At 43.0% G+C, this 20807-nt stretch overlaps 1 pseudogene; it reads right to left on the bottom strand.

Annotated features, from left to right (window-relative positions):
* Window positions 1–16895: 16895 nt before the first annotated feature.
* Window positions 16896–19796, bottom strand: LOC136480251 (obtusifoliol 14-alpha demethylase-like; annotated as a pseudogene).
* Window positions 19797–20807: the final 1011 nt, after the last annotated feature.

The following is a 20807-nucleotide window of genomic DNA, read 5'->3' as shown; positions in this document are numbered from 1 at the left end:
AGAAGGAGGTAAAAGAGATCAATCACACCTTGGCTAAGGCCTATGGTGGTAAGGACCGCTTGCTTATGTGCTTGGGTAGCCAAAGAGCTTCTCTCTACAAAGAGGGATTGGGCTATACCCTCAAGAAAGGCAAGGCGGCCTTTGCTCATCACAAGACTAGTTTTGTGAAAAACAATGGTCGGTTTTGCACTAGTTGCAAGCAAGTTGGTCATATAGAGCAAAAGTGCACGAAAAAAAGTCTCAAGCCAATGTATCCTCAGTTAAGCTTGATTCCTTCTATGTGCTTACTAAGGGTACTAATGGTGTGAAGGCTAAGATCATTGGTGCACCATGGATGGACTCAAATAAAAAAGCCATTTGGGTGCCAAAGATCTAAGTAACTAACCTTCAAGGACGCAAGCAAGTTTGGGTACCTAAAAAGAATTGATCTTCTTTTGTAGGTCAATTACAAAGCTGAAGGAAGGCATTGGGTACTTGATAGTGGGTGCACTCAACACATGATCGGTGATGCAAGAATGTTCAACTCAATCAATACCAATGACAATGATGGTTATGATAGTATCACATTTGATGACAATGGTAAAGGCAAGGTCAAAGGGCTTGGTAAGATTGCAATATCCAATGACATGAGCATTTCCAATGTGTTGCTAGTTGAGAGTTTGAACTTTAATTTGCTATCCATAGCTCAATTGTGTGATCTTGGATTCAAATGCATATTTGGGGTAGATGATGTAGAGATCATAAGTGTAGATAGCTCTAACTTGATCTTCAAAGGCTTTAGATATGAGAATCTATACTTGGTTGATTTCAATGCTAGTGAAGCTCAATTGTCTACATGCTTGTTCACTAAGTCTAGTATGGGTTGGTTATGGCATAGAAGGCATGGTCATGTTGGAATAAAACAATTGAATAGATTGGTTAAGAATGACTTGGTTAGAGGCTTGAAAGATGTTGTATTTGAAAAGGATAAGCTTTGTAGCTCTCGTCAAGCTGGCAAACAAGTTGGAAACACCCATCCTAAGAAGAGCATAATGAGCACTAGCAAGGCATTTGAGTTATTGGACATACATTTGTTTGGGCCAACACAATACACTAGCATCGGTGGAAACAAATATGGCTTTGTGATAATAGATGCCTATAGAGGATATACTTGGGTATTCTTTCTAGTGGACAAGAGTGATGTGTTTGCAATATTCAAATCATTCATCAAGGGCATTCACAATGAGTTTGAAACAACCATCAAGAGAATGAGAAGTGACAATGGTAGTGAGTTCAAGAACACTAGAATTGATGAGTTGTGTGATGAATTTGGAATTAGACATTAATTCTCGACCAAGTATACTCCACAATCAAATAACCTTGTTGAGAGGAAGAATAGAACACTCATTGATATGGCAAGGTCTATGCTTAGTGAGTACAATGTGAGTCAATCTCTTTGGGCCGAAGCTATCAACACGGCTTGCTATTGTAGCAACCGCCTCTATTGTCACCCATTGAAAGAGAAGACACCATATGAGCTCTTGAATGGTAGAAAGCCCAATATTGCATACTTTTGGGTCTTTGGTTGCAAATGCTATATCTTGAAGAAAGGCACTAGATTGGGCAAGTTTGAGAAGATGTGTGATGAAGGATTCATACTTGGATACTCTACTACAAGCAAAGCATATAGAGTTTGGAATTTGGCAAGTGGTACTCTTGAGGAGGTACATGATATTGAATTTGATGAAACCAAGGGTTCATAAGAAGAGAATGAGAACTTGGAAGATGTTAGAGGCATTCAACTTTCAAATGCTATGAAGAACATAGATGTTGGTGGATTGAGGCCTAGACAAGTGAATGATGATGAAGATGATCAAGTGCAAGTGCTCTCTAACTCAAATGTGCAAGATGACACTAATCAAGCAAGTACAAGTGTCTCTCATGACAATGTGCACGATCAAGTGGCTAGTACATCATCTCAACCAAATGATCAAGCAAGTGCAAGCAATGTTCCAATACTCCAACCAACTCATATTGCAAGAGATCATCCATTGGACACTATAACCAGTGATATTTCTAGAGGTGTGCAAACTAGATCAAGATTGGCTCCATTTTGTGAGCATTTCTCATTTGTGTCATCCATTGAACCAAAGAAGATAGATGAAGCATTGAAGGATGTTGATTGGGTGAATGCTATGCATGAAGAATTAAACAACTTCATAAGAAATCAAGTATGGGAATTAGTGGAAAAACCAAAGCGACACAATGTGATTGGAACCAAATGGGTCTATAGAAACAAGTAAGATCAAGATGGGATAGTAGTAAGGAACAAAGCATGATTGGTAGCACAAGGCTATACACAAGTTGACGGTCTTGACTTTGGAGAAACATATGCCCCCGTTGCTAGATTGGAAGCAATTGGAATCTTGCTAGCCTATGCTTGTGCCCACAACATCAAGCTATATCAAATAGATGTCAAAAGTGCATTTCTAAATGGCTACATCAATGAAGAAGTATATGTTGAACAACCTCCTAGTTTTAAAGATGACAAGAAACCCGACCATGTGTACAAGTTGAAGAATGCATTGTATGGCTTGAAGTAAGCACCTAGAGTATGGTATGAGAGGTTAAGGGACTTCCTACTCTTAAAGGGATTCACGATGGGGTAAGGTTGACACCACTCTTTTCACCAAGAAGATTGGCAAGGACTTGTTTGTGTTGTAAATCAATGTTGATGACATTATCTTTGGATCAACCAATCAAGATTGTTGTGAAGAGTTTGGGAAGATGATGGCAAATGAATTTGAGATGTCCATGATTGAAGAGTTGAGTTACTTCCTTGGTCTTCAAATTAAGAAATTGAAGTATGGTACATTTGTGAGTCAAGGCAAGTACATCAAAGACATGCTCAAGAAGTTTGGCATGAATGAAGCAAAGGCCAAGTACACCAATGGGAACAAATGACAATTTGGATAGTGATGCAAGTGGCAGCATGGTGGATCAAAAGTTGTATCGGTCTATGATTGGAAGCCTACTCTATGTGACCACATCAAGGCCGGATGTCATGTTTAGTGTGTGCATATGTGTAAGATTTCAAGCCTCACCTAGACAAAGTAATTTGAAGGCTACAAAGAGAATATTGAGGTACTTGAAGCATACACAAAATGTTGGTTTGTGGTATCCCAAATGAGCAAAGCTTGAGCTAGTTAGTTACTCCGACTCAGATTATGCGGGATGCAAGGTTGAAAGGAAGAGCACCTCAGGCACATGTCAATTATTGGGAAGATCACTTGATTCATGGTCATCAAAGAAGCAAAATAGTGTTGCATTATCAACCGCCAAAACTGAATACATATCTACCGGTAGTTGTTGTGCACAAATACTTTCGATGAAGACCGCCTTGAATGACTTTAGAATCAAGTTCAAGAAGTGCCATTGCTATGTGACAATGAAAGTACAATCAAGCTAACCAACAATACAGTGCAACACGCAAGAACAAAGCACATTGATATCCACCATCATTTCATTAGAGATCACCAACAAAAAGGGGGCATTTGCATTAAGAGTGTGGGCACCGAAGATCAACTTGCTGATATATTCACCAAGCCTATGGATAAGAAAAGGTTTTGCAAGCTAAGGAATGTGTTGATCATATTGGATTTCTCAAATATGTGTTGATGCACCCCCACTTATATAACATGCCTCTCCTTCGAGCAACCAAGGTAAAAGTTAATTGGCATGGCATACATCCTTGCTAAGGACATGTTTAGTGCATCTAGTCATTCATCATGTCTTTTAGGCTCATTCATGAAAATCAAATGAATTTGATGCTTGTATGGTACCACTATTGCTTCTATGCTTGACTTGATCTAGTGGTAGCATGTGACATGTTTGTGGGCTTGTGAACCTAGTGTTTGATCTACAAAATGAGCTACAAGTGTTTAACTCAACATGGTACAAGATAACCCTTATTTAGAGGTGTGAAGAAGCTTGTCCTTGGATCAAACCGAGTTAAATATCTTTGGCAAGTGTTCTAAATTAGACCAATTTTGGGAAAATGATCATCACCCCACTGATTGACATTGGTAATCTTAACCTATCTAAAATTGAACCTTTGTGGTCATTGATGGCAAAGGGCAACAAATTGCACAAAGATAAGGTTAAATGACAAAGGGGGAGAACTTTGACATAGGGGGAGAGATATGAGAAAGTAAGGGGATCAATTAAAATTTTGAGCACACAAGTAGGGGGAGCAAGCTCATAAACTTGATTGGTGCATTTGAATGTGTATTTCATATATTTGCTTGCATGGCACAAGTTTTAAATTACAAATTCCATGCTTGTGTGGTGTATGCTAGTTGTAGGATTGAATGATGAAATGAAAACTAGCATGCTTAGGTTAAGTAACTAAACTTGAGCTTATTTTGTAAAAACTAGACCCTTGCTTCTAATGTTGATCTCATGAGGTATTCTAGTTTTTGTGAATGTCTAGTTACTAATGGTGCTAAGGATGGTATATTTGGTGCACTCCGATTGGTATCATACTTCAAAGGTCCATCTCTTATACCTTAGTATTATATGGTAGACATTGCTCTCCAAATTTCAAATCTATGCATATGTGCAAGCTTTCAATCCAAACTCTTAGCACATATGAAGGGGAGCTAATGCTACCAATGGGGCGGTTCATGAAACTTGTCCAAAATCCTTTACACATGGTAAAAATGCTTGGGCAAGCAACATGGATTCAAATTTGAATTTATTTCATAGCTTTGTGAAGGTTGTCATCAATTACCAAAAAGGAGAAGATTGAAAGCCCTAGTTTGGTTTTGGACTAATCCTTGCATATAAGTGTGTGACTAGATAGGATGGTCCAATCCAAGTGGTGGAGCAAGATGAAGTCCATGGTGTTGTTGGTGGACATGTGATGAAGGTGATCAAGCTCCGGACTTGGAAAAGAAGAAAGAAAAAACAAAATGGGCGCAAGGCAAAGGTGATATCCATACGGTCATTTTTTTCGGTGATCAAGACACTATAGAGTGTGTGATCACATTTAGGATACATGGTCATACTATTAAGAGTGGAGCTCTTATCGGACAACTCGATCATCTAGTGCCACTAGGTGTTGAAATACTTGCATTACATTTTAGACCTAGTGCACATTCGGTGAGAAGTGATTAACCTTTGAAAAATGTTTGTGAAAATGCTAACACACTTGCACATGATGGTGAAACACTTGGAGTGTTAGCACATTTGCAAAGGTGGTGAAAAAGGTGAAGAAAAGGAGGCGTAACCGGGCTTGTGTTGTTGCCCCGAGGGCACCATCACCATTGTGATGGTGCACTGCCACCCCAGTGATGGTGACCGACAGAGGAGGTTGAGAGGGAGGTGTTCTAGGTGGCACCGCCACTGCTTGTCTAGTGGCATCGCCCACCTGGACGTGGCTGAGAAGGGCTTGTGCCGGGGCTAGCACCGGAAGTGACGGTGTGCACCACCACATGCATGACGGTGCACCACCATGGGCACCATCACCCTGTCCGGTGGCACCACCCTTTTCAACAGAGAGTAGGTGAACTAGAGTTGGGCACCACCGCGGGCACCACCACCCCTGGGCGGTGCACCGCCCCATGTTTCTAGAGAACATGGATTTTGGAGTGTTGGCCGGGGTGGCACCACCACCCCCTGTCTGGTGACACCGCCGCCTGTCTGGTGACCGCTGATAGTCAAACTAGCCATTGGATTCGACCGTTGGGGGGCACTGCCACCCCATGTCCGATGACCGCATCGCCATGTCCGGTGCCCTTGCAGAAAGCTGCTCCAAAGGGGTAACTACTCTATTTTCTTATGGGCTTATAAATAGAGCTAGTGGCCGGCCTTGGCCACACTCTTGTCACTTCGAACAGCTGCATATGCCCTTTGAGAGCTGAGCACACCACTCCACTCACTTGCACTCTTGATTTTATCATCTTGAGTGAGATTGGAGAGCCTCTAATGCATTGGTTAGTGTTCTAGCATCTTGTGGTACTAGTTGGGCGATTTGGGCTGGTGGAGTTCTTGTTACTCTTAGTGTTTGCCAACACCTAGACAGCTTGGTGATTGGTGGATCGTTGAGCGGCTATTGGTGATTGTTGTCGGCTCCGATCTTTGACATTGTGAGGGGTTCTTGTGCCTTCCCCGTGGGAGATCACAAAAGGCAACTCTAGTGGATTGTGTGTGGCTTGTGTGATCCTCATCTTGTGTTGGTTGTGCAGCACCCTATTGAGGGTTTGGCATGTGATACCAATTAACGCGTGAACCTCCAAGTGAGTGAATTGGCACAACGAGGACTAGCTTGCCGGCAAGCAAGTGAACCTCGGTAAAAAATCATTGCGTCATCATTTGATTCTGAGGTGATTGGTCTTCATTTGTATTCATTCTTGTGATTGATTGGATCCTTTGGTGATTGGCTCATTCCTCTACACAGCGGTATAACACTCCATCCTTTTTGCGCCTTTACATTTCTTAGTGTAGCTTGGCCCTTTAGTGTAGCTAGTTTTGAGGGCAAGCAAGAGTCGTGTCTAGTGGTTAGTGAGGCTCTTTAGTTAGACTTTGAGAGCTCACTAGTTTAGTGTAGTGACATAGCCTTTGAGTGCTTATAGACGATAGCAACTAGAATTGTGGTAGGTGGCTTGCATTCTTAGTAGGCTAGGCCAACATTCGCTTCGCCTCATATTTGTCTAACCGCTTTGCGTAGATTGTTGTAAAAAATTTTATAGGCTATTCAACCCCCTCTAGCCATTAGGACTATTCAGTTGCTAGTTTGTGATTCTAGCTTTGGTTCTTGTTGCTAAGAGACATTGCTAACATCAAGATATGTAGGAGTATAATGGGCTTTAGAGTATACTATGACTCAACTAGGAAGTATATGTGACAAATGCCAAAATCTACCACTATGCCTAATAGCAGAGGAGGTGAGACAGGCCGGGAGCCTGATGTTTGAAAGGAAAGTATTCCACACGAGAAGAGAGCAAAATCATGCTGCCCATGAGCTCGCTCAACTGGCTCACAAATCTTGCTAGAACAACTCGTTTTTATTAGAAGGTTGTGATTTAGTTTTTGATGCAGCAAGTCAGGGAAAAAGCATCTTAATTGAAGGTACCAAAAAAGAGCAGCGGATTTAGTAGCATCAGCTGTAATAAGGTCTCGTTGTCATTATGTTAATAAAAAGTGGTTCAGCCGTATGTTAACAAATTGGTCGATTACCAAAACTAGTGTGGCAGACCTGCCTAATCTAATGCCTCCCAGGAGTACTTGTCTTCCAATGGAGACTAAGTTCCCAAGAGAGGACACTAAACTACGTAGTTCCGTCGAGCACACCCCAAGCGAGAACTCAAAAATTCACATTTTTCTATCAGGATCATAAATGAGAGAATAAAGCTTACAACATTCTTAAGTCATTTCTTACATCACTTTATTACCGTACAGAATATAACCTCAATTTATGATAATAGCGGAATATAATAATGTTATCAGAGTTACAGAGGAAGCAAGATTAATTTAATGGCATGGTGGAGCATTAACATAGTAGATATTTCTATAGAAGAGGTGCTAATAGATTTTACATCTTTTCTTATAAAAACCTTTAATGAGAGTTATAAATAAACACTAAGATCGTAGCATGAAAGGAATCCTCTCTGAGTCCACCAGGATGTTTCCACACACAAGAGTTATCTCTAAGTATCCTCCGATCACCTGCAATAGGGGGAATAAAACCCTGAGTACTCGATTGTACTCCGCAAGAATTACCCGACAGGAGGAAAATAAAAGACTCTAAGGATATGCAATGCTATCTAGCTTCTGGGTTATTGCATCTGCATGAAGCATTACTAAACGTGCATCCTTATAGTCAATTTTATTAGTAGTCATCATTAGTTCATTAACTAACCATTCTATGTAAGCACCTATGCTACTTTCAAGCAGGTGGTAAGCAATCAGAACCATTTTATCACCTTTCATGTTTTAGTTCTTACTATGGTGCTAGACCATAGCTAAGTCGTACTATCTCACAGAAACGGCGATTCGTGAATCAATGTATCCTAGCTGGGTACCCCGAAACACATGCCCCGTTTGTACCCCAGGCACAAACAAGACCAACCCATTCCACTCCTATCGAGGGGTCCAGGTCCCCGTCCAAACTTAGACTCTAATCCCCCACACTTTAGACCCGGTCTCAGCATAGTGCTTAAACCTCCACCTTTCCCTACGTCCAATCAGTTGGTCCAGAAAGAGCCAGAACCCACGACAAGAGCGTAACGAGCCTTCCCGCTCCCATAAGCAAGTATGTGCTCAGGATAATAAGTCTATGACCTGACTACCACCCACAGCAATGGACGGTCCTCAATCGACACAGGTGGAACAAGTGCAATTCGAGCCTCGCTCGAATGCCTAACCAAGTCCAGATCAAAAGTACCATTCCGCCCGGTCTCCAATTATCATTCATATATATTCCATGTGATAGTAATATAATAACAACAATAATATCTTTTCTATCTCTCATGAGTCATAGGTAATCACTCGACTTCTACCGGATCCTATAGCAAAGTAATCTACATGCTCCTGACATACTAGTAGGACTCATAGGATAAGGATATATATGCAAGTGGTTTTCATTCAACTCCCTAAAACTTAATGCACGAGCATAAGATAAAAGTGCAGAATAATAGGGGTTATACATCGGGGCTTGCCTGGGCAAGATATAACCAAAGATTAGCATTCCATTGGTGACACAATCATCAAGGCACCATCTTTTCCACTACTTTAGTTGACTCCATGATCCATCGTTGTTCCTATTATGATATACGTGGATGCAACGTAGAGACGCAGTTAATCAATGGTAACCGCAACCCTTAAATAAACGATTACACTCCACAAGCTAACGAGCTAACTTTAATGACTAACGTACTAGGCTACATATCCACATCGTCAGGTAAGGCTTTGCCTCCGAAAAAATGTTCTAGTTCTAAAATCCCAAGGTGTTTCGGCATTTTATTGATTAAATATATATTTTTGAACTAGGGCACATTTAGCTACCTTAGCAAACTAATTATTATGGAGCTACAAAAATTACCGTAAGCACCTAATAATGTGAGGAATTTACTTTGGAAGTTTCAAAGCCCACACTATCACCAATTTATCACAAAAATTCCTACAAGTTTATACCTTACAATATTAAGCACCTCAAATTAATTAGATCACTTCTCAAACTATTATAAAACTATGTGAACAAAATATACTAGCAGGTAGATCATGATTATATGAACCTAACAAAATTGGGTTCATAATTTTTGGTCAACTACATAAATTTATATTGAATTTACAAGTTTACCTTAGAAACTAAATTAAAAATGCATAGAAAAAGAAAAGGGTCAGTAGCACCCCATCTGGCCCAACAGCCTAGCGTACCGCTGCTGCGCGCGCTGCGGCGGCCCAGCAAGACCCAAGGCCAGGGGCGCCCATGCGTGATGGCGGCTTTGCAGAAAAGCCCCCGAGCTTTTAGATAATAACATGACTACTATGCACACTATTCCTACCGACAGCGGTTTTTCAAACAAACCCTCGGATGTTTTCACCTTTACCATGGGGAGGTCCCTAGAAACCCCACGCGCGTCGGCGTGGCGGCAGACGGCATAAGGCGGTTACGCCAAGAAACCTAGGCATGCCACGAAAGGAGTAACGGGCCGACCACCATCTACAGCTAAACGCGCAAGGATGGGTGGCGGTTAGGGCCTCGGAGGCACACTGTCACGACCTACAGTGGCGAGCAGCTATCCGCGGCGGCGACATGATTGTTCCGGCGAACCTACGTACGCTCGGTGGAGTAGAAGTGGCGGATAAGCATCAGTGGCTCACCGTGGTGCATGTCCCACTGATGGTTGAAGCAGAGGAGCGCTGTGGCAGTCTAGCCACGTGCGCACGGGCACGGCGGCGAAGCCCCGAGCCGGACACCGATGCGTCATGAAGTCTTCGACAAGCGCCCTGGCCAAATGGCATGAGCACCAGATAGAGGAGGTCAAAGCGAGCTCGTGGATACAAACAATTGAACCCATTCGGAGCTTACCCCAATTTCACTGGCACGACGACGCACATGGCCGGCGGTGAGAAAAACGCCAAATTGGCGGCCAGTAGTGCTCGGTTGCGCCAAAGTGAGGGTTGGGCTGCTAGCGAGCCTCCAATCCTAGCTCCAATCCTAGCTGCTGGAGCCTATGTTTTAAGTGTTTCAGGTGTTTCAAACGTATGTTTCAAGTATTTTATCTAAATATTGCATATGTTTGCTATGGCTCTATACGCATGTTTCGAACATGTTTCAGATGTTTCAGACTCATGTTGCAAGTGTTTCATCTGAATATTGCAAAAGTAGATCTCGATGTTGCATATGTTGCTGTGGTTATACATGCATGTTTCAAGCGTATATTTCAAGTGTTTTGTCTGTTTCAGACGTATGTCGTAAGTTTTTCATCTAAATATTTTAAAAGTAGATCTAGGAGAGGACATGTTTCAATGTTGCCAGTGGCTGGCGGACAACTGCCTGCTGGTGTTGGGGGCGTCGTTGAGAGTCACTGTGTGGGCACATGTGGCCAGCAAACACCGCTGCGGCGCGCATCCGCAAGCAGTGTAGGTGACGGGACCCATGTGGGGCCTGGGAACGGGCGTGGGTGCGGGATGGGCTGCTGGGGCGCGGGATGGGCTGTTGGGGCACAAGATGGGCGCGGGGGCATGATGCTACGTCAGGACGTGGGGACGCGGGCGCTGGATGGGATGCAGACTCGGATGGTGGGATGCAGTGCGAGATAATGCGCGGGACCTGCATCCAGACTGTCCGTTCGGACATCCGGGCGCAAGCCCTTCCGCTTTAGGAAACGCACCAAGCTCATCTTGATCAGTAGTTTGTTAGGGTAACTAATCACTGTCTTATCATACCCATTTCATTAGACACCGTGAGCCTCTTCTTATAGCTCAGGCATTCTGGAACCAGACCAGTGACTGTTGGATCTGTTGCCTCCGATCAGGGCATAGTAGATGGTCATTAGCTAGGCCACTATAGAACTGGTATTTATGCCGATGGGAGTGCAATCGGATTCGCCTGGCCATCTGATGACTTGTGGCTGAGCTCGCGACGCGACCTGTACACAATTTATGGCTGCCGGTGGTGCTTTTGTGAAAAATAGCCCGTGGTGAAGCTATAGTGCATTAGAAAGAGGTACACTTGTTGTAAGTGCATATAATTGTTATAGGGGAATACATACTGATACATGATAAAATATAGTCATAGTCACTGGTTTTTAATTTTTGATTGAGGGGCACATTTGTACTCCTACCTTCTAAGTTAGTCGCGTGACCCAAACAAATACTTAAGAGATGAAAAAAATTACAGTTGTCTTCTAGTGGACAAGATATTATAACTGGAAGTTGGAGTACATGTGAATAAGTTCACGAAGCTGCAAAAACGGGGCCCAATCATCATGCTGAGGCGCATGAAACATCTTGTCTTTTCCTTTTATGAATTCCATGTTTCCAATCAACTCATATAGAAAGCAAACAGTAGAGTGGTGATGTGTGCCCCACTGCCCTTACTTTGTTTAGACACAACAACATCGTCCAAGTGACCAAGTTAGATAGGCTAGTTTTTTAAATAGGAGTAAAGGGCTTTGGCTGCGGATCTATTGAGACAGTTGAATGTAGCGAGGGTTTTATTATTCAGGTGGCTATGCTGAAACTAGTGGGCGTTTTAATTTCAGCTGTGGTGGTTGGCTAGCGACAGCTTTGCTGAAATAAATCTTATCTAACCATCAGTCCCATCCTGTACCACTGCGGCCACGGTTAGCGAATCAACATAGCAAGCGAGTGATATGAAATTGAAGCTTGTTTGGACGTAGATATTGAAGCCTGGAACCGGGAATTGGAATTAGCTTTCTAAATTCTGCTGTTTGCAGGTATTAAGATTTGAAATTACAACTCCAATACCTTGGTATTAGACTATAACTAGAAGTGGGCTCTCCCAATACAAAGCCCGATCCCTCTGTATTGGGTGAAATAATTGGGCTCTCGTGACCCCGACGCCTCTCCCTCGCCGCTGGCCTAACACGACACCGCCACCGATCCAAGCGCCGCCGACGCCTCCTCGCTGGTCACGACCCTGATCCGCGCCACGCAGTCCGTGACAAATCTCTTTCCTTGGACCCGATAACTCCCTCTCCGCTCGCGTCCCCAACCTCTGCTGCTTTTCTTCACGTGAGGCCCGACGCTTCCGTCTCGACCCTCTCCGTGCGTGTGCGGTCAACCACCTCGTTCCCCATCTCCGGTAGGCTCCTTCTTCCCCATCTCTAGAGGTCCAGCTGTTGTGGTCTTCTTCTTCCCGAGTTCCAACCACCTCTTCTTCCCCAGCTCTAGTAGCTCCTTCCCTTGCTCCGGCATCTCCGCCCTCAGCTTCAGCATCTCCTTCCTCGGCCCTAGCTGGTTTCTTCCCTAGCTCCAGAGGTGTGGTTGCTGCCGTTGATGGGAGCAGTTGGGAGAAGATGTGTCAATTCTAGGTACATCCAAACAATAGATTTGGTATTGTTAGACATTTCTAGTACAAAGTTGATTTGGTATTGTATCCTAGCCCTGGGCAAAATACCCGATACCCATTACCAAAACCCGAATTACCCATATCCGAAACCGAACTACCCGAACCCTAATTACCCATTGCAATTTTGGGTAGTAACTTGAGATACCCGAAATTAATTTGGGTAGTTCAGGTAACAAGTCCCGGTACCCGAATTACCCATATGACCTGATATCTAGAAACGCGGCACAATCCAGTTCCGGTAGTCGGCTCAACAGGAAACTGAGCCCAACACAGTCCGTAGTGGCCAGTTAGTCAATGCCCCACCGCACCGTCCCCAGCCTACCACCACGACCTACCGGCAAGGCGGCAACAGAGCATGGCCAGATCGAGGGAGAAGGAGCCAAGGAGAGGTGCGCGGGGTACAGAACTCCAGAAGCACGGCCACTGCCTGTATATATTATTTTATATTTCTGTGAAAATTGCTACTTACATTCTGTGCACATTGTTGCTGAATTTCTGTGCAAATAGCTGCTGAATTTCTGTCCAGTTTGCTACCTTGTTACTGTAACTTCAGGTACATCGGGTATACCCGAACCCGAAATATCGGGTACCCAAAATTTTGGGTAGTAATATTTCGGGGCTACATTCGGGTAGCGTTTCCTATTACCCGACCCAAAAAAATTGGGTAACCCGAACGCCGAAGGCTATTGTATCCAATGCAATTCCAACCCCTTCAATATCTCTAACTAAGATTGTATCAGATATCACATGTGGAGATGTCCTGGTTTGTAAGCATCGTATGTGACAACGTGCACTAAACCTTCTCAAATTTTTATCATAGCCTCCACATACGATATCACGACATCTCAACAAGTTTCATGATTTTCGGACTTCGTTTGCTTTTTATAGAATTTAAAAACACTTCGCACGCAAGTTCGCGGTCATGTTTCATGAACAAGATGTCCGAAATTTCCGGTCCGTTCCTAGATACGGCCTCACACTACACTCAGTAACATGACTATCATTTTTTGAATCATTAAATTTCATTATTCGTACCACGTGCAGTTCAAATTTATATTTTTCGAAAAAAATCAAGTAAACGAAATAAAGTAACTAAATATATTAAAAAGCCACAAAAAATCCTCAAATTCTAACTAGGAGTTCCTGGTACTTTAAAAGGGCTGCACAAAAAATTTGGAGGCCAAAAACAAAAAAAAACTTTGCCGAGTGCCGGGGCATGGCACTTGGCAAAGGGGGTCTTTGCCGAGTGCCAAGAATAAGGCACTCGGCAAAGAGGGTTTTGAATTTTTTTTAAAAAATTTCCTCTTTGCCGAGTGCCTTCACAGGGCCACTCGGCAAAGATATTTCGAAAAAAAATTCTTTGCCGAGCGCCGTGTCAGGGGCACTTGGCAAAGTATTTTCCAAAAAAAAAATCTTTGCCGAGTGCCAGATCTGGGACACTCGGCAAAATTTTTTTTAAAAAAAAAAAACCTTCTTTGCCGAGTGCTAGGCCAGGTGACACTTGGCAAAGAGGCGCTTAAAAAAATTAAAAAACTCTTTGCCGAGTGTAAGATCGGGGGCACTCGGCAAAGGGGGGATTTAACCCCTCCCGGCTGGGCCATCCACGCACCCCGCACACACGACACACGCACGCGCCACTGGCCGCTCGCCCGCGCCGCCACCGCCCGCGCCGCCCGTGTGCCCACGCCGCCCGCGCCGAAGGCTATTGTATCCAATGCAATAGATTTATGTTCGTCAAAGAAGTTAAAGTTTGTCGAAGTTTACATTAAATAGTATAACATTTATGTCTCTAACTAAATTTACTATAAAAATCTATTTTATAATTAACCTAATGGTACTTATTTTATATCATAATTGTTAATATTTTTGCTATAATTTTGGTCAAACTTTAAATCGTTTCACCTCTCAATAAGTGAAAATTACATTATTTTTAGGGCGGAGGGAGTATACAATAATTACAAGGATACAAATTTAGCAGCTGGCGTTACCTTGGGCTCGGCATTGTGGGTTGCCGGGGCTAGGGTCAGGGGCGTGCGCCTCGGTCATCTGCAGTGGCACCCCGCAGGCCACGTAGCAGCGGGGACGCACGGTAGTGCCAGAGGGCTTCAAGTCACATGCCTGTATCCTATGTTGATGTGGCGTGAAAGAGTTCAAGCGCTTGGACATAAAACATGGTAATTGTTGGCAAGCCCATGAAAACCGATATAGCTGGTTTCCAAATAAAATCTGCATGCATGGTTGGTTTTATGAGAAAATGCTGGAAAGACCTATGAACACTTCTCCATAAGATCCGTCAGAGAGATGCATCTAGGAGCCGGGTGTTCTAGAGTTGGTAAAGCCACTTAGAACATCCATGAAGAGCAAATCATGGGTTGGAAGGGATTAGGGTTTGAAATGCATAAAAAAGTAGTTTAGTTTTTTTTTTTTGGGTAAAGTCCAATTTACAACCTTGAACTCTCGCCAAAGTCCGGATTTCAACCTCGAACTTCAAAACCGGATAACTTTGGCCATCCAACTCTTGAAACAGTTCAACTTTCAACCTTCTGGGCGGTTTTGGCGTATAAACAGTAACTTTTGATATTTTCAGGAGGCGCCAAAATTTTATATTATTTTTTAAGCATCTTAACGTCCTCAAATGAAAAAATTCAAAACTACAAAGTTGTAGATCTCATTGAGAGCTAAAACTTTGGTATAAAAAGTATTTTCATTTGACTCCATACAAATAATATATTAGTACTTTAATACGGCAAGCGCTAGTAAGCGATTATTATGGTGCTGAAATTTTATATTATTTTTTCGAGCATCTTACTGTCCTCAAATAAAAAAACTCAAAACTACAAAGTTGTAGACCTCATCGAGGTCTACAATTTACATATAAAAATTATCTTCATCCGACATCGTATTGAAGGGTTTTCAATTTTTTGAAATTCAAGTCTCATCACGCGAGAAAACAATACTGTGGCGTGACGAGACTCAAATATCAAAAAATAGAAAACCCTTCAATACGATGTCGCGGATGAAGATAATTTTTATATGTAAATTGTAGACCTTGATAAGATCTACAACTTTGTAGTTTTGAGTTTTTTCATTTAAGGACAGTAAGATGCTCGAAAAAATAATATAAAATTTCAGCACCATAATAATCGCCGACTAGCCCTTACCGCGTTAGAGAACTAATATATTATTTGTATGGAGTTAAATGAAAATATTTTTTATACCAAAGTTGTAGCACTCAATGAGATCTACAACTTTGTAGTTTTGAGTTTTTTCATTTGAGGACGTTAAGATGCTTAAAAAATAATATAAAATTTCGGCGCCTCCCAAAAATATCAAAAGCTACTGTTCATACACCAAAACCGCCCAGAAGGTTGAAAGTTGAACGGTTTCAAGAGTTGGAGGGCCAAAGTTATCCGGTTTTGGAGTTCGAGGTTGAAATCCGGACTTTGGCGAGAGTTCAAGGTTGTAAATTAGACTTTACCCTTTTTTTTATCAATTGGATACAAATTAGTTGTGCCCCCTCATATTTATAGGGTGGTGTGATCTTATCCTGTTAGAAAGTGTTTACTACTCTAAAATCTACTCGTTTCATAGGTTGGACTCATCAGCCTCTGCCAAAACCAGCTATCGTAAGATTTGGTGTCTAACAAGTGATCAACATATTACGTGTGGGGAACCAGGAAGGTAGCAATATGCAACGAAGGTTTATACTGGTCCAGATACATGGTACTCTATGTCTAGTTGAGAATAGTTTCTCAATTATGCCTTACGACCGAGTGCGAGGATACTGATGATGCGAGGGTTATGCTAAGAACCAAAATGACGATTCAGAGGGAAAGATTCAATAAGTCAATATCCTTATGTCAATGTCTCAATAAATCAACATCCTTTAAAATATCGAAATATTGTTGTGCATAACTAGGGTATTAGATTGTAAGAATCTACAGAGTAGCTCAATCTACTAAATCCAGCACCAACGGAACTCAGAGCCACTTCGAGTTTATTCATTATTAATTACAACAAACCATCTGTTGAAATTGACGTCTGCGCCACCTGACAGTACTATACGACGAAAAGAGGATCTTAACAAGACAGGGACATCATCGTCCCCAGATGTGACAGCAACTGCAAGCAATAGCCTGTTCGTTTGGCTGTGGCTCGTCGTAAACGATCGTAAATTTTCAGTTGGAACAGTATTTTTCTCTCACATAAACCAGCCAGCAGTACTTCTTCATAAACCAGCCACGATACGAACCAGCCAACCGAACAAGCTACTTAATTCTTAACCAGCAGCAGGCATGCATATGGACCGGCCATATTAGTTGCCATCGACGACGAGCTTGCGCCTGGTGTACTTCACCATGAGCTTGCCCTTGACGCCGACGACCATGGAGTTCCACTCGTTCTCCGGGAACGGGGACACCAGCTCCAGCTCGAAGTTCCTGAGCAGGTACAGTGCGCCCACACCGTCTTGATCTCCAGGTAGGCGAAGGCATCGCCGATGCACCAGTGCTTGCCGCCACCGAAGGAGATGTACGACAGGGCACCGGCCGCCTTGTCCTCGCTCCTTCCAGGCGCGAACCGGTCCGGGTCGTACGCGTCCGGGTCCTTTTAGACGTGGGGAAGCCTGTTCGCGACGGCCACGGACGCCGCCACTATCTGGCCCTTGGGGACGATAAGCTCCTCGCCTTCCCTCGTCGTCACCGCGAGGTCGGCGTGCGACCAGCGGAACACGATGGGTGTCGGCGGCTGCAGCCGGAGAGCCTCCTTGATGCACCGGTACAGGACGTCCATCTCCGCCAAGACGTCATGGTCGATCCTGCCGTCTCCGTGACGCTTCATGATCTCCTTCTGCTCCTCCACGGCGGCCGCCAGGTAGCGCCGGAACTGGAGCAGGTAGGCCCCGGTCCAGGTGGTCGTGATGGAGCTGGTCTCCTGCGCGCCGAAGAGCATCGTCGTGAGCAGCCCGGCGATCTCGTCCTCCGTGGTGGGGCGCCCGTCCTTCTTGTACCTGGTAGTCGATCAAGCACTGCAGCATGTCTTCCTCGGACCGTCCAGAGGCCTTCCGGGCCCTGATGATGGTGCCGAATCCCTCAACCGTTGGCGCGCCCGGTCGCGGCGCCGGTGCGTGGGGATCGGGATGTAGGGGAAGATGACGCTCACCGGCTGCATCCCGTTGCACAGGTCATCATGAAAGAGGGTGGCAACGTCCTCCAAGAGATTCTCACGTACCTCCCTCCCCAACAAGCATCGGCTAGTGATCAGTAGGATGACCTGCTCCAGCTCATGCTTCAAATCAACCGTGCCGCTCTCTCCCCACTTTGAGAAGTACTCCTGCACGTAATAATTAATTTTAATGTCTTGTTATAGCACGTCGTACTCCTCCGTCCCTTCTTTTTTACTATCATTCTCACTTTCCGAAAAGTCAAACGTTTGACCAAATATACATAAAAATAATAATATTTATGATATATAATTAGTATAATTATTACATAAATAGTTGAATCTATTTTCTTGATAAATTTATTTAGAGACACAAATGTTATTTGTATTTTGTACAAATTTAGTCAAACTTATAAAAAAGGGGAAGGAGTAAAGTATGCGTAGTGTCTGATTCATTCACATCAATAATAAGAAGCATGCATGCATGGACCTCATCATAGTTAGTTACATTAATTATTACCATGGACGTTAAGCAGCAATCAGCGTTGAAAAAATCAATAATAAGAAGCATGCATGCATGGACCTCATCATAGTTAGTTACATTAATTATTACCATGGACGTTAAGCAGCAATCAGCGTTGAAAAACAAACATATATAGATTGAACGACACTCAAGGAAGTATTAAATACTCCTTCCGTTTTTATTTATATGTCGTATTAACTCTGCCCAAAGTCAAATATTTCTATTTTTTATCATCAATTTCAACAAATTTAATTATATAGGTTCATGACAAAAAATTTTGTTTTTAGATTCACTATAAAAAAATATTTTCATAATATATAATTCTTATGTTGTGAAACTATATGAAAAATTAAAAATCGATAATCAAAGGCAGTGTTATCTAAACGGCCGGTCACCTTTTATTTAGCGTTTAAACGGTGTTTAAATGGATTAATACAGTCTAAATGGTTTTACACAATATTACCAAAATATGCATATTTTAATGTAAAATCAGTTATTCTAGCATTTATACATATTTATGCAAGTAAAAAATCAATTATTTTAATATGCACATATATATATATATATATATATATATATATATATATATATATATATATATATATATATATTACAAGAATCAAATACACATGTTTATGCAAGTAACAAATTATGTGTACATATTTACGAATATAATAGACTTAAGTATATAAATTTATACATGCAAAATTCAACTAGATTTACCCGGTGTTCGCCAAACGGCCGTTTAAATAGCCATTTAGCCCGTTTACCGTTCATCTCCGTTTTCTCAACTGGTTAATTTCCATTTACCCTTAAATAAAATCGTTTACCATTTAGCGGCCGTTTAATCGATCATATAGGCGAACACTTGTCAAAGGTAGTAATGTTTGACTTAGACTAAAGATAATATGATATTGTAAAAAAATAACCGAGAAAGTGTGTGTGTGTGTCTATATATATATATATATATATATATATATATATATATATATATATATATATATATATATATATATATATATATATATATATATATCTCACCTGGGCCTCGCAAACCATAAGGCCTACGTAGCTGCGGAGCTTGTTACGACGGAGCCCCTCGGCAAAGATCCGGATCTGCTCCTGCCTCACGGAGTAGGGCACATCAAACGCAAACCCTTTGCCAAACGCCGCGGCGGTGAACCCGTACACCTCCTGCTGGCTCATCTCAGACTCGGGGCCATTGAACAGGTGCTCCGACACCTCGGGGCCGATCAGGAAGGTGATCTTGTGGCCGAGGATGCCGAGGGTGAATACGCTGCCGAGGCGCATGTACTCCTCCCGGATCATTGAGATGGGGCCACGCATGAACCGCACCAGCCCACCGATAACAGGCATGGCCGGGATCGTTGGCGGCAGCCGCCTGTGGCTGTGGCTGCGGCCTCTGGAGCCGGACCATAGGAGGAGGAGCTTGATGACGACAGCGATGGTGGTGACCAGCAGCATGGCGCCAGCGATGAGCCTTTGCTGGTGGTTGTCCGCCGTCGGATGCATCGTTTCCTTCAGGTTCATGTCAATTGCCATTTCTGCTGGCTGCTAATCAGCACTAGAATGGAGTGCAAGAGGATGCTGCGGAATGTGTGGAGACTATGGAGTGCAGGGCAGGGACTTATATAGATGCCACGAGCAAAGGAGGGTAGCATGTGTGTGTGTATATGAGGTATACAAAACGTATGGCACAAAATATAAACCAAACATGGAAAAATAACTGCTCCCTGAGTTCTAAGTTGTAAGTTATTCTATTTTTTTTCAGATACACATAATGTATATCATGTGTAGCATAGACTATATACCTAGAAACCAAAACAATATACAATTTGGAATGGATGGGAGTAGCAATAAAAGACAAAATGAGTTCATTCTCACCTTGTCTTCAAGTTAAAGAGGGGGGATTTTTATTCTACTGCTCTCTGCAGCCTATGCATGCTTGACCACTATACACTTTTACGGATAAACTGAAAACGCCGGTAGCGGCCTTTTGCGGTCTTTAAAGCCTTATTTGGTGGCTGTCATACGGTAGCCACATACGGTAGCAATCGATCAACGTTGTCCTAAGTTACGAATAGTAGTTACGTAGATATATAAATGCAACAGGCCTTGTCTAGCTGACGCATCAGCAGCATGGTGGCTGTTTTTATTTCAGCTGGAGGCGGTAGGCTGACTACAAGTTAATTAATCTTACTAGAGGTGGCTCTGCAGAATCTTAACATCGTCACGTCGTTTCTTGCATTGCAGCCGAGATGGTCATGTCATTTCTTGCAGTCGCCACAAATGGCCATCTTTATTCAAAGCAGCCAACCGCAAGCCACGCACTCTAGTAAAGTAGAAGGCCGAAGGCAAGCTAGAGTTTGCGTTTCTGTGGGCTCGGTGCCTCGGTCATGTGTAGAGCAGGATCGCAGATTCCTCCCCCCCCCCCCCCCCCCCCCCCCCCCCCCCCTTTTCTCTCTCTTTCTTATTTTTTTCTCTTTTGTTCTTTTGTTTATTCTTTCTTTTCTTTTAATTTGA

The sequence above is a fragment of the Miscanthus floridulus genome, chromosome 9 (genome assembly GCF_019320115.1).
Source record: "Miscanthus floridulus cultivar M001 chromosome 9, ASM1932011v1, whole genome shotgun sequence".
Taxonomy (NCBI): Eukaryota; Viridiplantae; Streptophyta; class Magnoliopsida; order Poales; family Poaceae; genus Miscanthus; species Miscanthus floridulus.
The sequence above is the reverse complement of the archived record's forward strand: the minus strand, read 5'-3'. Positions and strand labels throughout refer to the sequence as shown.